Source organism: Papio anubis, chromosome 13, assembly GCF_008728515.1.
Source record: "Papio anubis isolate 15944 chromosome 13, Panubis1.0, whole genome shotgun sequence".
In the NCBI taxonomy this organism is placed as follows: Eukaryota; Metazoa; Chordata; class Mammalia; order Primates; family Cercopithecidae; genus Papio; species Papio anubis.
Window position 1 is genome coordinate 98,457,051 of NC_044988.1, and position 17,998 is coordinate 98,475,048.

Below are 17,998 nucleotides of genomic sequence, written 5' to 3' on the forward strand. Positions count from 1 at the left end.
AAACCCAGAGCTAGGCTCCCTTCCAGAGCTTCCTTATAGCGGTACCTGTGAGACCAGAGCCATCTGAGTATGGCCTGATAGGGTTCCCTGTAGAGCCCTGGCTTCCATGTACCCCTAGGGAAAAGAGGGTCTTGTCTCAAGAATTATCTTCAAGGGCCTGGGTCCCAGGCGGGTCCAGGAGGCCCACTTGCCTTCGAGGCAGGTTGGCACAATGGAAAATCAGGCTTGGGGTGCGTCTTCCCAGCTCTTCCTAGCCCTAGCGGCCTTGGGCAGGTTACCAAACTTCTCTGGGCCTCAGACATCACACCCATGAAAGGACTGATAAACTCTTCCATAATAATAACACCAGCGAAGCTTCCAGAGCCTTACTGTGTGGCAAGCACTAGTCCAAAAGCTTTATATGGACTGTCTCCTTCTGTCCTCATCACAACCCTTCGAGCAATAGACTTGTCAGCCTATTTTACGGATGAGGAAACTAGAGCCTAGCTAGGTGAAGGGACTTTCTCACGGTCTCGTGGTGAGGTGGGTGCCACCTTGCGGCTTTGCATGAAGGTTGGGAGATGGGGCAAGGACACTTAGCTGACAGTCAGTAACTGGGTGCTCCTGCCCCAGCCTAGCAGGGTGAGGGCAGGTCCTGAGGCTGCACCTCCAGCCCCACCTGCTTCCTCTCTGTGCTTGGCTCTGGAGCTGCTGGGAGAAGCCCAGGTGGGTGTCCCTCGCCTGTCGCCTTTCACCCTAGAAGGCGGGCCATGCCCTTACAAGTTGGCGTGAGGATGAACCTGGTTGGGGGCCCAGCGCAGGTGAGAACAGTTTGGAACTGACCCGTGCTCCCCTCCCCATCCAGCCCTGGCATCTCCCCTCTTCCTCTCCCCAGGAAGTGAGGGTGTGCCCTTCTACACAGGGTGAATCCCAAGCCAGGCAGCACCCCCAGCTAGCAGCCTCTGACTCACCCCAGCTGGGTGTGGGGGCCTCCAGGGCAGTGGCCGCCCTGGGGAGGGTGGAGGCTGAGACCTCTCCTCCCCCTCTGGCTCTGGGATGGGGGAAGCACATGACTCATGGCCCGTGGTGGGAACAGATCCACAGGCTTGGAAGCCTCCCGGGACAGGGCCTGTTGAGAGCGGCCCCTTCCTGCTCCCTGGGAGAGCACTGGAGGGCCAGCCTTCCCATCTCCGGTACAGGAGGGGTGCCAGCCTCCCGCCTTCCCTCCTGCCTGGGAAGTTTTCCCGGCTCAGCCTTGTTTGTGCTTTCACAAAAGGCTCTCTGTGCCCTGTTTACCCGCAGCCCGCCTGCCTGCCGCCCAGGTGTGGGAGCCACGCCAAATCCCCGTGGGCCCTCATGGGGTCTGGTGCATGCTGGGGGGTGTCTCTCTCTGGGACAGAGTGAGCAGCTTGTCATTTCTTGACTCCTTTCCCTGTCTTCGAGAAGCATCCAGGGGATGTGGACTGGGGCTGAAGCTAAGGACTGGCTCTGAAAGCAGATGGCCAACTCTGCCACACGGAGGTCCTGAGCCTGGGAGGGTCTCCAAGTGTTCGAGGTTCTGCGAGTCCCAGCGAGTCTTAGGGGGTCCTGGGGGTCTCCGAGTGGTCTGGCCCCTGCTCAGAGACATGGTGCTTGAGGCTCGACCCTCACCCAGGTCAGTCCCCACTGAATTCTGGGAGGGTCATCTGCGATGGCAGGTGGGACCGTGGAACGACAGCCTGCGTGTGTCCGGTGTTGTCTTGACATATGATGCCTTACTTTTATTTCTCACGATAACCCATTTCACAGCTATAACCCATTTTAGGCTGTAATATTTTAGAATGTAATATTTCCGTCTTGCCATTGAGGACACAGAGGCTCTGAGGCCCCATTGAGGCAGTGGTGGGGTTGGATTTTTGAGTTGCCTGGCTCTGGGGTCTGAGCTCCTCCCTGCTCTGCTCCCAGGAGGTGAGGACTACAAGCTGCTGAGAGTGAGTGTTATGAGGTAGGGCAGGCAGGATGAGGCTGACCTGTTTCTAATATACGGATGGCAGCTACTCATAAATTCTTTTATCATCCTGAGAAACCACACAGTGAGGAAGGTCTTTTGATTTATTTTCAAGTAGTTTTTCAACTCATAAACGTACCAGATTTAAATAATGGAAGAATGTGTAATATAGATAGCCCTCTACAGTCTTACCACGTGTAGACTTAACTATATACAGTTCTATGCATAGCTTTCTAAATTTTTTTCTGTACACAGTAATAAGTTTGTTATTGATACAATTTTATTTTTTGAGACAGAGTCTCACTCTGTCACCCAGGCAGGAGTATAGCAGCGCAGTCTCAGTCCACTGCAACCTGCGCTTCCCAAGTTCAATCGATTCTCCTGCCTCAGCCTGCTGAGTAGCTGGGACTACAGGTGTATGCTACCATGCCCAGCTAATTGTTTTGTATTTTTAGTAGAGATGGGGTTTCGCCACGTTGGCCAGGCTGGTCTCAAACTCCTGACCTCAAGTAATTCACCCACCTTGGCCTCCCAAAGTGCTGGGATTACAGGCGTGAGCCACCGTGCCCAGCCATCATTCTTGTTTTAAAAAATTGCTGGGGCCGGGCGCGGTGGCTCAAGCCTGTAATCCCAGCACTTTGGGAGGCCGAGATGGGTGGATCACGAGGTCAGGAGATCGAGACCATCCTGGCTAACACGGTGAAACCCCGTCTCTACTAAGAAATACAAAAAACTAGCCGGGCGAGGTGGCGGGCGCCTGTAGTCCCAGCTACTCGGGAGGCTGAGGCCGGAGAATGAGGCGTGAACAGGGACCGGGCCTGCAGTGAGCTGAGATCGTGCATCAGCCTGGACTACAGAGGCTGAACTCGTCTCAAAAATTGCTGGTAGCGGTGGCTCACGCCTGTAATCCCAGCACTTTGGGAGGCTGAGGCGGAGTGGATCATGAGTCAGAGAGGTGAGACCATCTGGCTAACCGATGAAATCCCGTCTCTACTAAAAATACAAAAAGTTAGCTGGGCATGGTGGCAGAGGCTGGCCTGCTGTAGTCCCAGCTACTTGGGAAGGGCAGAGGCGGAAGAATGGCCTGAACCTGGGAGGCGGAGCTTGCAGTGAGCAGAGATTGTGCCATTCGCTCAGCCTGGGCGACAGGCCCGAGACTCTGTCTCAAAAATTGGCGGTCGCGATTGTCAAACCTGCTAATCCCAGCACTTTGGGAGGCCGAGATGGGTGAGATCACGAGTCAGGAGATGAGACCATCATGGCTAACATGGTGAAACCCGTCTCTACTAAAATACAAGAAAATTAGCTGGGAGGCTGAGTGGCTGAGGCGCCCTATAGTAGTCCCAGCTACTGGGGAGGCTGAGGCAAGGAAAATGATGATGAACTTACAGGAAGTGAGCTTGCAGTGAGCGAGATGCATGCTGCGCTCCAGCCTGGGGCACAAGGCAAGACTCTATCTCAAAAATTATACCAGTAACAGGCCAGGTGCAGTGGCTGACACCTGTAATCCCAGCACTTTGGGACACCAAGGCAGGTGAATCACTTGAGGTCAGGAGTTTGAGACCACCGTGGGCAACATGGCAAAACCCCGTCTCTATTAAAAATACAAAAATTAGCCAGGAATGGTGGCGCACACCTGTAGTCCCAGCTACTTGGGAGGCTGAAACAGGAGAATCGCTTGAGCCCAGGAGGTAGAGGTTGCAGTGAGCCAAGACCACACCACTGTACGCCAGCCTGGGGGACAGAGTGAGACTCTACCTCAAAAAAAAAAGATCATATTTCCTAATTTTTTTTTATTGTGGTGAAATACACATGACATAAAATTTACCATCTTAACCATTTGTAAGTGTACACTTCAGTGGTATTAAGTACATTCATGTTGTGCATCCATCACTGCCACCCATCTCCAGAGCTGTTTTCATCTTGCAAAACTGAAACTCTCTGCACCTATTAAATGCTCACTCCCCATTTCCTACTCCCCCAGGGCCTGGTATCCCTTCTGCTTTCTGTGTATTCACTTAGGTGAATAAGTGAAATCCGAGTATTTGCCTTTTATGACTGGCTTCTTTCACAGATTTTATGTACTGCTCAGCAACATTCTTTTATGCTTCATAGCTCTTAGACGTCTTTTGGGTCACTGCATACACGTCTACAAGGAAGGTGGCGTTATTCCTGGTTTAAAATTGTAGAAGCTCGGGAGGCTGAGGTGGGAGAATCGCTTGAACCTGGGAAGTGGAGGTTGCAGTGAGCCAAGACCTTGCCACTGCACTCCAGCCTGGACCACGGAGTGGAGCAAGACTCTGTCTCCAAAAATATAAAAACAAAACAAAAGAAATTGTAAAAGCAGAGGCTTAGGCTAAACAATTTGCCTGGGGTCACAGAATTATTTCTTGCTGGAGCTGGATTTGGACCCACATGTCCCAAACTTCAAGTCTCTTGCTCTCTCTGCTCCCTGAGATCCACCTGTGCCTGAGGGAAGGCTGGGGCTCTCTGGTTTACTCATTTAACTCCCAGGCACAGGGATGCCCTGGCCCTAGCCAGGAACCTGGTCTCATTTGTCCAAGGCACCTGCTTGAGCTGCCTTGTGGGAAGGGTCTGTTCTGCACGATACCCACTTCTACATCTCCCTGGGAGCAAGGCAGGACCAGGTAGGGAGTGCTTATGAGATCTGCAGAGTCCTGAGGGGCCGAGGAGCAGCAGCTGGAAGGAGGAGCCGCCTCCGCTGCTCTGGTAACCCGGTAAGATGCAGTAGCTGCTGCTCCCTGCTGAGCCTTCGCCTGTGTGAGGTTGGGGAGAGCACTGGCTATGCAGGGTAGGAATGCATGATTGTTTCGGTGAGTTTTGTGATGAAATGGTTTAAGAAAAGTATAAAACCTAGAACAGATACATCCGTATCAAGAACTCAGCTTTGTCAGACTTCAGTGTTTTGCAGTAATTGTTTCAGATACACACACACACACACACACATGCATGCACACACCGCTCACCCACACTCGAATGTGCGCATGCACTTAAGTAAGATATTCCAAGCACAGTTGAAGCCCCTTTCCCATTTTCTTCCCTCCCTAGATGCAATCATTATCTTGGTTTGGAGACTTTCCATGCATGCTTTTGTATCTTCAGTATCCTTGGGTATACACCTTGTAGAAAACTTTATATAATGTATGCATCATCTACAACTTGTTTTTTGGATTAACATTGCTTTTGAAGTTCATCCATATTGATACATGTTGCTACAGTTCATTAACTTTAATTGATTTAAAGCATTTCCATTGTATGATCAGAACAACGTATTCTTTCTCCTGTTGATGAATATGTAGGTCATTTCTGATTGTTTGCTATTACGAACGATTCTTCAGTGAGCATTCTTGTGTGTGGTTTCTCACTTTTGTGTGCAGCAGCTCTCTAAGATGCATAAATAATGAGGAGAGGAGTTGCGGGTTGTAGAGTATGTGCATCCTACCTTCTCTAAGAGCTCATCATGTTTGCCAATTTGGGGGAGTAAAATGATATGTGATTATTTTAATTTACTTTCCTTGATTATTAGCAAGGCTAAGAATTATTTCATACATAGTTCCATTTGCATTTTTCCCCTGTGAATTGCCTGTGCATATATTTTGCCATTTCCCTTCATTGGATTGTCTTTGTCTTATATATGCAGGATTTTTGTATTTATTCTGGATATTAATCTTTTCTTTTTTCTTTTCTTTTTTCTTTTTTTTTTTTGAGCCGGAGTCTCACTCTGTCACCCAGCCTGGAGTGTGGTGGTATGATCTCTGCTTACTGCAGCCTCCACCTCCTGAGTTCAAGGGATTCTCCTACCTCAGCCTCCTGAGTAGCTGGGACTACAGGCATGTGCCACCACGCCCAGCTAATTTTTTTGTATTTTTAGTAGAGATGGGTTTTCAGCATGTTGGCCAGCATGTTGGTCTCAAATTCCTGACCTCAAATGATCCACCTGCCTCAGCCTTCCTAAGTGCTGGGATTACTGGCATGAGCAATTGCGTCCAGCTGTATTCTAGATATTAATCTTTTTGTAGTTTTAAACTTTAGAAATAAATCTTCCTGGCGGGCGTGAAGCAAGCCCATAATCCCAGCACACTTTGGGAGAGCCAGACAGGCCGAGATCAGGAGGTCAGGAGATGAGACCATCCTGGCTAACACCTGGTAGAGCCCATCTCACTAAAAAATACAAAACCGCCAGGCCGAGGAGTGAGCCTGTAGTCCCAGCTACTCCAGGAGGCTGAGGCAGAAATAGCGTAAACCAGGGAGGCAGCTTACAGTGAGCTGAGATCCGGCCACTGCACTCCCAGCCACAAGAGCGACAGTCACGAGACTCCCTCTCAAAAAAAAAAAAGAAAGAAAAAGAAATCTTCTAGTCTGTAAGCTACTTCACTTGTATATTATTGTCTTTCGATGTATGTTTTAACTTTAATGTGATCAATACATTACGTTTCCTATAAGGATTTATACACTTTGTGGTAAGATATTCCTGTCTTAATGACATTAAGATAGTCTCTGATTTTTCTTTTCATTTTGAGACAGAATTTCACTCTTGTTGCTCAGTCTGGAGTGCAGTGGCCTGATTTCGGCTCATTGCAACTTCCACCTCCCTGGCTCAAGCCATTCTCCTGCCTCAGCCTCCCAAGTAACTGGGATTACAGGCTCCTGCCACCACACCTGGCTAATTTTTTGAATGTTTAGTAGGAACAGGATTTCGCCATGTTGGCCAGGCTGGTCTCAAACTCCTGGCCTCAGGTGATCCGCCCACCTCGGCCTCCTCAAGTGCTGGGATTACAGACGTGAGCCACCACACATGGCCTGTCTTAGCTATTCTTGATTCTTTGAGATAGTGATTTAAAAAAAATTTTTTTTTTTTTTTTTTAAGACAGAGTTTTATTCTTGTTGCCCAGCCTGGGGGTGCAATGGCATGATCTCGGCTCACTGCAATCTCCGCCTCCTGGGTTCAAGCAATTGTCCTGCCTCAGCCTCCCAAGTAACTGGGATTACAGGTACCCGGCATCATGCCTGGCTAATTTTTTGTATTTAGTAGAGATGGGTATTCACCATGTTAGTCAGACTAGTCTCAAACTCCTGTCCTTAGGTGATCCACCTGTCTCGGCCTTCCAAAGTGCTGGGATTACAGGTATGCACCTCCACGCCCGACAAAATAATGTTTTTTCTTAATTATGAGTAACAAATGCTTATAATAAAAAAATAGAGGCCAGGCGCGGTGGCTTACGACATTGCACTCCAGCTTGGATGACAGAGTGAGACTCTGTCTCAAAAAAAAAAAAAAGAAAGAAAAAGATAAGTTTGGGGTGAAAAAGGATAATAAACAGAAGTCTAATCTCACTTCTAAGATTGTTCAGTGTGTGTGCGTGTAATTTATGGCAGAGGGGTTACCTACATTTTAGATTTAACATACTTTGAACATTTCCTCTTGTTATCAAGCGTTTTGCTCTAACACACCCTTGGGATTACATAGTATTCCCTTATCTGATCATTTAATAAGTCTTTTTTTTTTCGTTTTTTTTTTTTTTTGAGATGGAGTCTCACTCTGTTGCCCAGGCTGGAGTGCAGTGGTGGAGTCTCGTGGCTCACTGCTGAAGCTCCGCCTCCCCAGGTTCCACACCATTCTCCGTCTCAGCCTCCTGAGTGGCTGGGACTACCCAGGTGCTCCCACTACCATTGCCGGCTAATTTTTTTTGTATCTTTTGAAGTAGGAACAGGGTTTCAATGCGTTAGCCAGGATGAGTCTCGATCCTCCTGACCTCGTGATTCCACTTGCCTTGGCCTCCCAAAGTGCTGGGATTACAGGCATTGAGCCTGCATGCACCTGGCCTTTTGTTACATTTTATTTTGAGGCCGGAGTCTTTGGCACATCGCCGGGCTGGCGTGCAGTGGTGCTATCTTGGCTCACTGCAGCCTCCACCTCCTGGATTCCAAACCGGGTTTCTCCTCGTCCAGCCTCCTGGAGTAGCTGGGATGCAGGTGCCACCAGCCGCCCAGCTGATTTTTTTTTTTTTTTTTTGAGACAAGTCTTGTCTGTCCTGCCCAGGCTAGGTTTGAGTAGAAGCCATCTCACTGCACAAGTTCCACCCTCAGGTTCCATGCATTCCTCCTGCCTCCAGCCTCCCAGTAGCTTGGGACTACAGGTGCCACTACCATGCCCGGCCTACAATTTTTTTGTATTTTTAGTAGAGATAGAGGGTTTCACCATGTAGGCCAGGATGGTCTCTATCCTGACCTCATGATCCACCACGCCTCCCAGCCTCCCCAAAGTGCTGCTGGGATTACAGGCGTGAGCCACGCTTTCCAGCCCTGATTTTGCTTATTTTTAGTAGAGATGGGGTTTCACTATGTTGTGGGCTGGTCTCCAAGCTCTGGCCTCAAGTGATCCACCCATACTCGGCCTGCCAAGTACTGGGATTACTGAGACACTAGGCCACCATTAGCAGCTGTTTATTATTTTGTATCTTGCTTTTGTCCTAAATGGCAGTATATGAAGAGCTACTTCATTCCACTGAACAGACCCTCTCGACTGCATTCTCATGGCTGCTTTTTTTTTTTTTTTTGAGACAGTCTCTGTCACTCAGGGCTGGAGTGCAGTGGTGCAATCATAGCTCACTGCAGCCTTGACCTCCCAGGCTCAAGCAATATTCCCACCTCAGCCTCCTGAGTGGGTAGAACTACATGCACTGCTAATTTTTTTGTAGAGATGGGATCTTGCTATGTTGCCCAGGCTGGTCTCCAACTCCTGAGCTCAAGTGATTCTCCTGCCTCGGCTTCCCAAAGTGCTGAGATTACAGGTGTGAGCCACTGCATCTGGCCTCTAGTAGCTTCTTCTTTTTTTTTTGAGACGGAAGTTTCACTCTTCTTGTTGCTCAGGCTGGAGTGCGATGGCATGATCTCGGCTCACCACAACCTCTGCCTCCCGGGTTCAAGCGATTCTTCTGCCTTAGCCTCCCGAGTAGTTGGTCTGGTAGCTTCTTTAACCAGGGTGTGCTTATTGTCCACCTACTGTGTGCCAGGCCCCGCCTAACTGTATCTTTACCAGGTGTCCCGGAGTCCTCTGATGGTTTTCCTTCTTCCATTTCCCAACTTAACTCTCGAACACACTTTTCCTTCACTCACCAGGCCTCTCCTGAAGCCAGGGTCGCTCTGGCAGGGCCGGGCCAGGCCTCTCTTGCTCTCTACCTCCTGTTCACATCCACCTGCAGGCTCTGACTGGTCCTGGCACACTGGATGTGTTGAGTATTTCAGGCCCTGGCCTTTTAGCAGCCCTCTGAGTCAGGGCCTATCTTTAGCCCCATTCACAGATGGGGTAACTAAGGCTCAGAGAGGCGAAGTCACCTGCCCAGCATCACAAGTAGCAGAGCCAGGTTGGCCCTGACCCGGCCCTTGCCTCCAAGCTCGTGTAGAGGGCTTGCTCTCCACCCCCCTGGGCTCTCACACAGGTCGTTTGGGAAGCCCCATATCTGTGATCTTCATGAGGGTCCTGAGAGCCCGCAGGGCATTTGTCACCTTCCCCCATGTTACGATGGGGAACCAAGGTGCTGAGAGGGGAAGGCGTCCTGGCTCCTGGGTAGTCCCCTCCGTCTCTGCCAGCTGGAGGCCAGAAGAGTGAGGACAAGGGGTGTCTGTGATGGTGGCGGCAACTCTGCAGTCACAGCCCAGCAGTCTGACGCGGGGGTGGGCAGCTGAGGGGGAAGGAGGAGTCCAGGCTGGGCAGAGGCCTGGGCCCACCCACCCCTTGGTCCATTTTTTACACAACATGGACACATCTTTAACAGATTTGCTGCTCCTTTCTAGACAGGGAAACTGCGGCCCTGGGAGAGAAGCTGTTCCACAGCTCCGCCAGGACGCAGCGCCAGCTGAGAGGGCCGAGCACAGGGACGATAAGCAAGGGCACTTTCCAGAAGGCAGAGATAGCCCAGCCACCCCCATCCCTCGACTCAGAGGCTCCCTTCCCTTCCGCGGCATTTCCGACCACACCCAGGCGCGCCCCAAGAAGGGCTCTCACGGGGCTCTGCTCCATCTGAATGGCCCACCCTGGAGGTGCTGCCTGTCTGGGCCCACTGCACAGCCAGGTTCGAAGGCCGCCTCTGTCACTGCCTGTCTGGGCCCACTGCACAGCCAGGTTCGAAGGCCGCCTCTGTCACTTCCCCGCGGTATGAAGTTGGGCAGAAGACTTCTGTATCCGAGCCGGTTTCCCTGGTTATAAAATGGACACCCAAAAAAAAAAAAAAAAAAAAAAAAAGCCTTAACAAAAGGACATTCTCATATGTGTTAGAACGTGGTGAGCCTTGAGGACATTATGTTAAGTGATAGAGCCCGTCACAAAAGGACAAATACCTTATGATTCCACTTACACGAGGTCCCTAGAGGAGCCAGATTGACAGAAACAGGAAGTGGGATGGGGTGCCAGGAGGCGGTGGGGGGAAGGAGTGTCGTGTTTAAGGGGTGCGGGGTTTCAGTTTGACAAGGTGAAGAGAGTTCTGTGTATGGTGGTGATGGCTGCACAACAGTGATTGTGCCTCATGCCACTGAACTGCACCCTTGAACATGGGTAAGACGGTAAATTTTCAGTTGCATGTCTTTTATGACAGTCTAAAAAAATTGAGGGAAAAAATGGACCTGGAAACAATGGGGACCTCCTGGCTCTGCGCGAGGGAGAATCTGGCCTTGGCCTCGATTGTCTGTTTCTGAACTGGAACTGCTCTTTTGTGGGTGTCTGGTCATCTGCAGTCCTGAGCTCCTGGGCGGGTCCCTCCAGTGGGCCCCTCCCTGTGGGGATTCCTTGGGGCTGGGCAGGGAAAGGAAGGGCCCAGGCCGCCTGGCTTTAGCTGCCTTCCCTATCCCAGCCCCAACCCACATCCACCTGAAACTGCTGCCGGCCTCTCCACCACACCTGGGGCCCACGCCCTGCAGCGCCCCACCCCACCTTGTCCCCTTTCAGGCACTCTCTGGGAGAGCCTCTGAGTGTATCGAGTCCTAACAGTTGACTCTTGTCCTCAAAGAGAATCCGACTTCACTAGGCGCTGAGAAGATGGAGGAAAGATTATACCAGCCTGGGGTGACTGCACCCCACTCTGCACAAAGCACTTTAAAAGCATTTGGGGGCTGGGTGCGGTGGCTCACATCTGTAATCCCAGCACTTTGGGAGTCTGAGGTGGGTGGATCGCTTGAGGTCAGGAGTTCGAGACCAGCCTAACCAACATGGTGAAACCCTGTCTCTACTAAAACACAAAAATTAGCCGGGCGTGGTGGTGGGTATCTGTAATCCTAGCTACTCAGGAGACTGAGGGAATAGAATCGGTTGACTCCAGGAGGCACAGGTTGCAGTGAGCTGAGATCATGCCACTGCACTCCAGCCTGGGTGACAGAGTAAGACTCTGTCTCAAAATAAAAATAAAAATAAAAGCATTTGGTTCCCTAGACTTGCCGGGTGCAATAGCTCATGCCTGTAGTCTCAGCTACTTAGGAGGCTGAGGTGGGAGGATCACTCAAGTCCAGGAGTTTGAGGCCAGATGAGCAACAAAGCAAGACCCCATCTCTAAAAAGTTTTAAAAAATTAGTCCAGTGTAAGGCCCGGCACAGTGGCTCACACCTGTAATCCCAGCACTTTGGAAAACTGAGGTGGGCCGATCACGAGGTCAGGAGTTCGAGACCAGCCTGACCAACATGGTAAAACCCTGTCTCTACTAAAAATACAAAAATTAGCTGGGCATGGTGCTGCGTGCCAGTAATCCCAGCTACTCCGGAGGCTGAGAGGAAAACTGCTTGAACCCGGGAGGCTGAGGTTGCAGTGAGCCGAGATCATGCCACTGCACTCCAGCCTGGGGGACAGAGCAAGACTCCCTCTCAAAACAAAAACAAAAACAAAACCAGGCACAGTGGCTCACGCCTGTAATCCCAGAACTTTGGGAGACCAAGGCGAGCGGATCATGAGGTCAGGATATAGAGACCATCCTGGCCAACATAGTGAAACCCCTTCTTGACTAAAATATGAAAAATTAGCCGAGCATGGTGGTGGCGCGCCTGTAGTGCCAGCTACTTGGGAGGCTGAGGCAGGGGAATCGTTCAAACCCAGGAGGCAGAGATTGCAGTGAGCCCAAATCACACCACTGCACCCCAGCCTGGCGACTGTGTGAGACTCTGCCTCAAAAAAAAAAAAATTTTTTTTAGCCCCGTGTGGTGCTGCACGCCTACAGCCCAGCTACTCTGGAGGCTGAAGCAGGAGGATTGCTTGAGGCCAGGAGTTTAAGACCAGCCTGGGCAACATAGCAAGACCCTGTCCCATTTAATTAAAATAATTCCGTGGCCTCTCAGCAGCCCTGTGTGGTATGGTGCCCATCGTGTATGTGAAGAAACTGAGGCTGCAAGCAGCGAGGAGCTTGTCCAAGGTCCCACAGCGAGGCTGCCAGAGTCCAGGCCCACACCTTGGTGCTGGCTTCCCCTCTTCATCCTCAGCAAGAGCCGTGTGGGAGGGAGCCCGCCCCTGCAGGGGGCAGGCAGGCGGCTGTCACCACCCGCTGGTTCCTGTTGGGGTGGGGCTCCTTTCCCCACACCCCTGGGAAATCAGCCCTGGATTTGGTGCCTGTACCCTCTTTCCTGATCTCCCCTGACACCGCATCAGAGAGGGGCAGTGACTTGTCCAGAATCACACGGCAGAGGACGAGGAAACGGGCGCAGCTGGGGGTGACCCCTCTGAACAGGTTACCCTCACCAGCGTAGGCCCAGGCACTGGGCGGACCAGGCCTGCGAGAGACTCTAGTCCAGGCCCTTCTCAGCTCTGCAGCCAGCCCCAGGCTGTGCCTGTTGGAACCCCAGGGCTCTCCTCCACACCCCCCCACACACTCAAACTGGAGAGAGGAACCTGAAGCAGAAGTCCCACCTTGGTCATTTTTTTGGCCCCCACTGGACCTAGCCAAGGGCTGAACAGACTCCAGATGTGCCCTGATCAAGCACGGAGTGGGGGCGGGTGGTCAGAATCAGACCTGATCGGGACGGTGTTTGCTGCCCTGGGCAGGTGGTTTTACCTCTGTGAGCCTCAGTTTCCCTCACCTGTGTGACTGAGCTGGGAACACTTCTTGCCTCAGGAGGAGGAGTGTGGGTGGTGCAGACAAGCCCCAGGCCGGTGGCGCTGGGGCGGCCCCTTGCAGAGGAAGCGGGTGTTTCTGTGAGTGAACACACCCCACTCCCTGAACACGAGGGAGGCGTAGTATCATTGCCACCACATCCTGCCCACTCAACCGGCCGCGCCCGCCCTGGCTGTCTCATTCCAGACTCGGGGGCAGGCAGGCTGCTGCATGCACCGGGCTCCTCTCCTCCCGCTTCCGTTCCCCAGTCTTCAGGCTCTGGCCCTGGATGGGGACTCCAGGTGTCCGCGTGTCTCAGTGGAGGCAGCTGTGTGATTCAGCAGACCCTCCCAGTGCCACTTTCTTTCCCAGCAGTGTAGGTGGTGCGTGGACCCAGCTGGTCATTAGAGGGCCCGGGCCTTCCTGTGGGGCGGGTGCTTGTGCTGGCCCGTGAGTCCTGGCATCGCTAGGAGGGCTGACTTCTGGGCTGGAGCTGCCAGCCCAGGGCGGGTGGTGGTGTCTGCTGGCCCCTTGGTGACCTGAGCACTGGTAATGCTGAGGGGCGGGGAAGCTGCACTCCCAGGCCCGTTTCTCTTGGCGCTGCCTGGGTGAGACCTTGGGGAGGCGGAGGGCAAGTCCCACATGGTGGCGAGGACCTGAGCCCGGTAGTGGGGGACAGGCCTGCTGGGTTAGTTCTTATTCTACTCTGCCACTTAATAGCAGGGTGATGTTGGCAGGTGATGTCACCTCCCTGAGCCTTAGCACCCCCATCTATGGAATGGGGCTAAAGAGGCCTGGTCTCTCGGGCATCAAAGGGACCCTAGGAGGGCCTGCAGGGGAGGCCTGCCTGGTGCCTGGCAGACTTTCAGGCCCTCAGCACTGCACCGGCTGTGGCCATCATCACCCCTGCTGAGTGCCCCATTCCACCTGCCTCACATGGGGTCTTGCTCTGCTTTCCTCCTGTCCTCCCCATCCAACATAGCCTAGAAAGACTGGGGATGGGGAGTGTTTGGCATTTGCAGAGAGATGCTGTTCTTTTTTTTTTTTTTTGAGATGGCATCTTGGTCTGTCACCCAGGCTGGAGTACAGTGGCGCAATCTCGGACCACTGCAAGCTCCGCCTCCTGGGTTCATGCTATTCTCCTGCCTCAGCCTCCCAAGTAGCTGGGACTACAGGCGCCCGCCATCACACCCGGCTAATTTTTTGTATTTTTATTAGAGATGGGGTTTTACTGTGTTAGCGAGGCTGGTCTCGATCTCCTGACCTCGTGATCCACCCGCCTCGGCCTCCGAAAGTGCTGGGATTACAGGCATGAGCCACCGCGCCTGGCCCGAGAGGTGCTGTTCATAAAGAGTTCCTTACTAGGCCGGGCACGGTGGCTCACACCTATAATCCCAACACTTTGGGAGGCCAAGGCAGGTGGATTGGTTGAGGCCAGGAGTTCAAGACCAGCCCGGCCAACATGACAAAACTTCGTCTCTACTAAAAATACAAAAATTACCTGGATGTGGTGGTGGACGCCTGTAATCCCAGCCACTTGGGAGATTGAGACACAAGAATCGCTTGAACTCAGGAGGCGGAGGTTGCAGTGAGCCAAGATCATGCCACTGCACTCCAGCCTGGGTGACAGAGTGAGATGGTCTCAAAAAGGAAAAAAAAAAAAAAGAAAAGAGTTTGTTACTCTTCTGGTTATTAACATTATCAGTAATCTAAGAAAGGTGGCCCATCTTCTGGGCACCCCTGTTCCTCTCCTAAGAGAAACAGACACATTTGACGCAGGCATTTAAAACTTGGTTTAGATAAAAATCTAGGTTCTGGGTTACAGTGTAAGGTAAAAATAGAGTGTAAAGTAAAAGCACAATTTGGCCAGGCGCGGTGACTCACACCTATAATCCCAGAATTTTGGGAGACCAAGGCAGGTGGATCACCTGAGGTCAGGAGTTCGAGACCAGCCTGGCCAACGTGGCGAAATTCCGTTTCTACTAAAAATACAAAAATTAGCTGGGCGTGGTGGCAGGTGCCTGTAATCCCAGCTACTTGGGAGGCAGAGGCAGGAGAATCTCTTGAACCCAGGAGGCGGAGGCTGTGGTGAGCTGAGATTGTGCCACTGCACTCCAGCTTGCATAGCAGAGCGAGACTCTGTCTCTAAATAAATAGTAAGTAAAAGCACAATTTATTTTAATACACAGAAAGGGCTGGGTGCTGTGCCTCATTCCTGTAATTCCAACACTCTGAGGGGCCAAGGCAGGATTGCTTGAGGCCAGGATTTCAAGACCAACTTGGTCAACATAGCGAGATCCTGTCTCTACAAAAAATTTTAAAAATTAGCCGGGGCCGGGCGCGGTGGCTCAAGCCTGTAATCCCAGCACTTTGGGAGGCCGAGGCGGGTGGATCACGAGGTCAGGAGATCGAGACCATCCTGGCTAACATGGTGAAACCCCGTCTCTACTAAAAATACAAAAAACTAGCCAGGCGAGGTGGCCGAGCCTGTGATCCCAGCTACTCGGGAGGCTGAGAAGCGGGGAAGATAAGTGAACCCGGGAGGCGGAGACTTGCAGTGAGCCGAGATCCGGCCACTACACTCCAGCCTGGGAAGCAACCTGGCGAGATTCCGTCTCAAAAAAAAAAAATTAGCGGGCATGCTGGCACACACCAGTAGCCAGCCACCTGGGGGAGGCTGAGGTAGGAGGATTGCTTGATCAGGAGGTTGAGGCTGCAGTGAGTCATGATCACGACACTGCACTCTAGTTTGGACAACAGAGCAAGATCTGGTTTCTTAAAATAAAAATTAAAAAATTCTAAAATAAGCCTGTAATCCCTAGCACTTTTGGGAGGCTGAGGTGGTCAGATCACGAGGTCAGGAGGTCAGAGACCATCCTGGCTAACACAGGTGAAACCCGTCTCTACTAAAATAAAAAAATAAAAAAGCCCAGAGGCCGGTGGTGGCTCCAAGCCTGTAATCCCAGCACTGGGAGGCGAGGCAGGCGGGGATCCGAGGTCAGGAGATGAGACCATCCTGGCTAACAGGTGAAACCCGTCTCTACTAAAATACAAAAAACTAGCCCGAGTATACATAGTCCCAGCTACTTTCGGGGAGGCTGAGGCAGGGGAGAATGAATGGCTTCGAGGAGGCTTTGGTGAGCTGAGAGATCCGACCCTGCACTCCAGCCAGGCGGCAAGAGGCAGATCCGATCTCAAAAAAAATAGCCAGGCATGGTGGCTGGCACCTGTGAATCCCAGCTACTGGGAGGCTGAGGCAGAGATAGATTAATGAACCTGGGGAAGCCCAGACTTTGCAGTGAGCTGAGATCATCCACTGCACTCCAGCCTGAAGGCTGACAGAGGGAAGACTCTGTCTCAAAAAAATCTAAAATACACAGAAAGGACTGGAAGGTTATTATTCAATTCTAGAAGTTAACAATTAATGTAATCCTGGTGAGTGACTGTACAGGGGATTTTTATATTCACAACACAATTTTCTGTGTGTGTTTCAGAGAGACATCTGGTACCTTTTCCCTCCGTAAAAAGCTTCTGCGGGCGTTGTAGACAATAGGCCTTGGCTCGTGACCTCGAAGATGGCCGCCAGAGAGGAGTTCTCACAGATCTTGCAGCGTGCCTCCTGTGGCACAGGCTGGGTTTCCTAATGTGGCTTCTCAGCCCAGAGTTTCCCAAGCAGCCAATCATTAGAGTCACCCAAGTTATGTGTTAAAAATCAGATTTCTGCGGGCGTGGCTCAAGCCTGTAATCAGCACTTTGGGAGGCCGAGGCCCAGGCGGATCCGCGGAGTCCAGTCGAGACCATCCTGGCTAACTGCGGTGAAACCCACGTCTCTACTAAAAATACAAAAACTAGCGAGGCGGTGGCCGAGCGCCGCAAGCCAGTCCCAGCTCAGGAGGCTGAGAGGCAGGAAGAATGGCCGTAAACCAGGGGCGGAGCCCCAGTGAGCTGAGATCCGGCCACTGCACTCCAGCCAGGCTGACAGAGCAAGACTCCGTCTCAAAAATCAGATTTCCAGCCAGGCACGATGGCTCACGCCTGTAATCCCAGCACTTTGGGAGGCTGAGGCGGGCAGATCAGGAGGTCAAGAGATCGAGACCATCCTGGCCAACATGGTGACACCTCGTCTCTACGAAAAATTACAAAAATTAGCTGGGTGTGGTGGCGCATGCCTGTAGTCCCAGCTACTCAGGAGGCTGAGGCAGGAGAATAGCTTGAACCCTGGAGGCAAAGGTTGCAGTGAGCCGAGATGACGCCACTGTACTCTGGCCTGGTGAAAGAGCAAGACTCCGTCTCAAAAAAAACAACAAAAAAAATCAGGTTTCCAGCTTCTCTCCATAGTAGTCAAACTGGACTCTCTCTGGGAGAGCCTGCTGTTGCTGCTATTTTTTATTCCTTTATACACATGCCACCAGAGATGATTTTACATTAAGGCCTCTCCGTGATCACCCAGTTTGTAGGGGAGGAGAGCCTTATTCTTAATCCCCTGTCTTGAGGCCGCTCCCCCAGGAGCCTGTCATGAAGACCCACTGTGTGACCTTTGGTCTTCCGAGTGCTCCCGGAATCTTGTACACACATAACTATACGCACATGTGGAATCTGTTGTTGAGGCACGGTCTCTGTCACCCAGGCGACCTCCTGGACTCAAGCGATCCCCCCACTTTGTCCTCCCAAAGGGCTGGCATTACAGGCTAGGATTACAGGTATGAGCCACTGTGCCAGCCCCCATGCGGAATTTTTTTGTTGTTGTTGTTGAGTTGGAGTTTCTCTCTTTTCGCCCAGGCTGGAGTGCAATGGCACAATCTTGGCTCACTGCAACCTGTGCCTCCTGGGTTCAAGTGATTCTCCTGCCTCAGCCTCCCAAGTAGCTGGTATTACGGGCACCTGCCAGTAGGCTAGGCTAATTTTTTTATTTTTAGTAGAGACAGGGTTTCACCATGTTGGCCAGGCT

General features: G+C 51.8%; 1 protein-coding gene across 4 annotated transcripts in view; it reads left to right on the forward strand.

Annotated features, from left to right (window-relative positions):
- Positions 1 to 17,998, forward strand: part of LRRC8A (leucine rich repeat containing 8 VRAC subunit A) — a 40,091-nt gene that overhangs the window by 9,217 nt on the left and 12,876 nt on the right. The gene's annotated exons all lie outside the window — the stretch shown is intronic.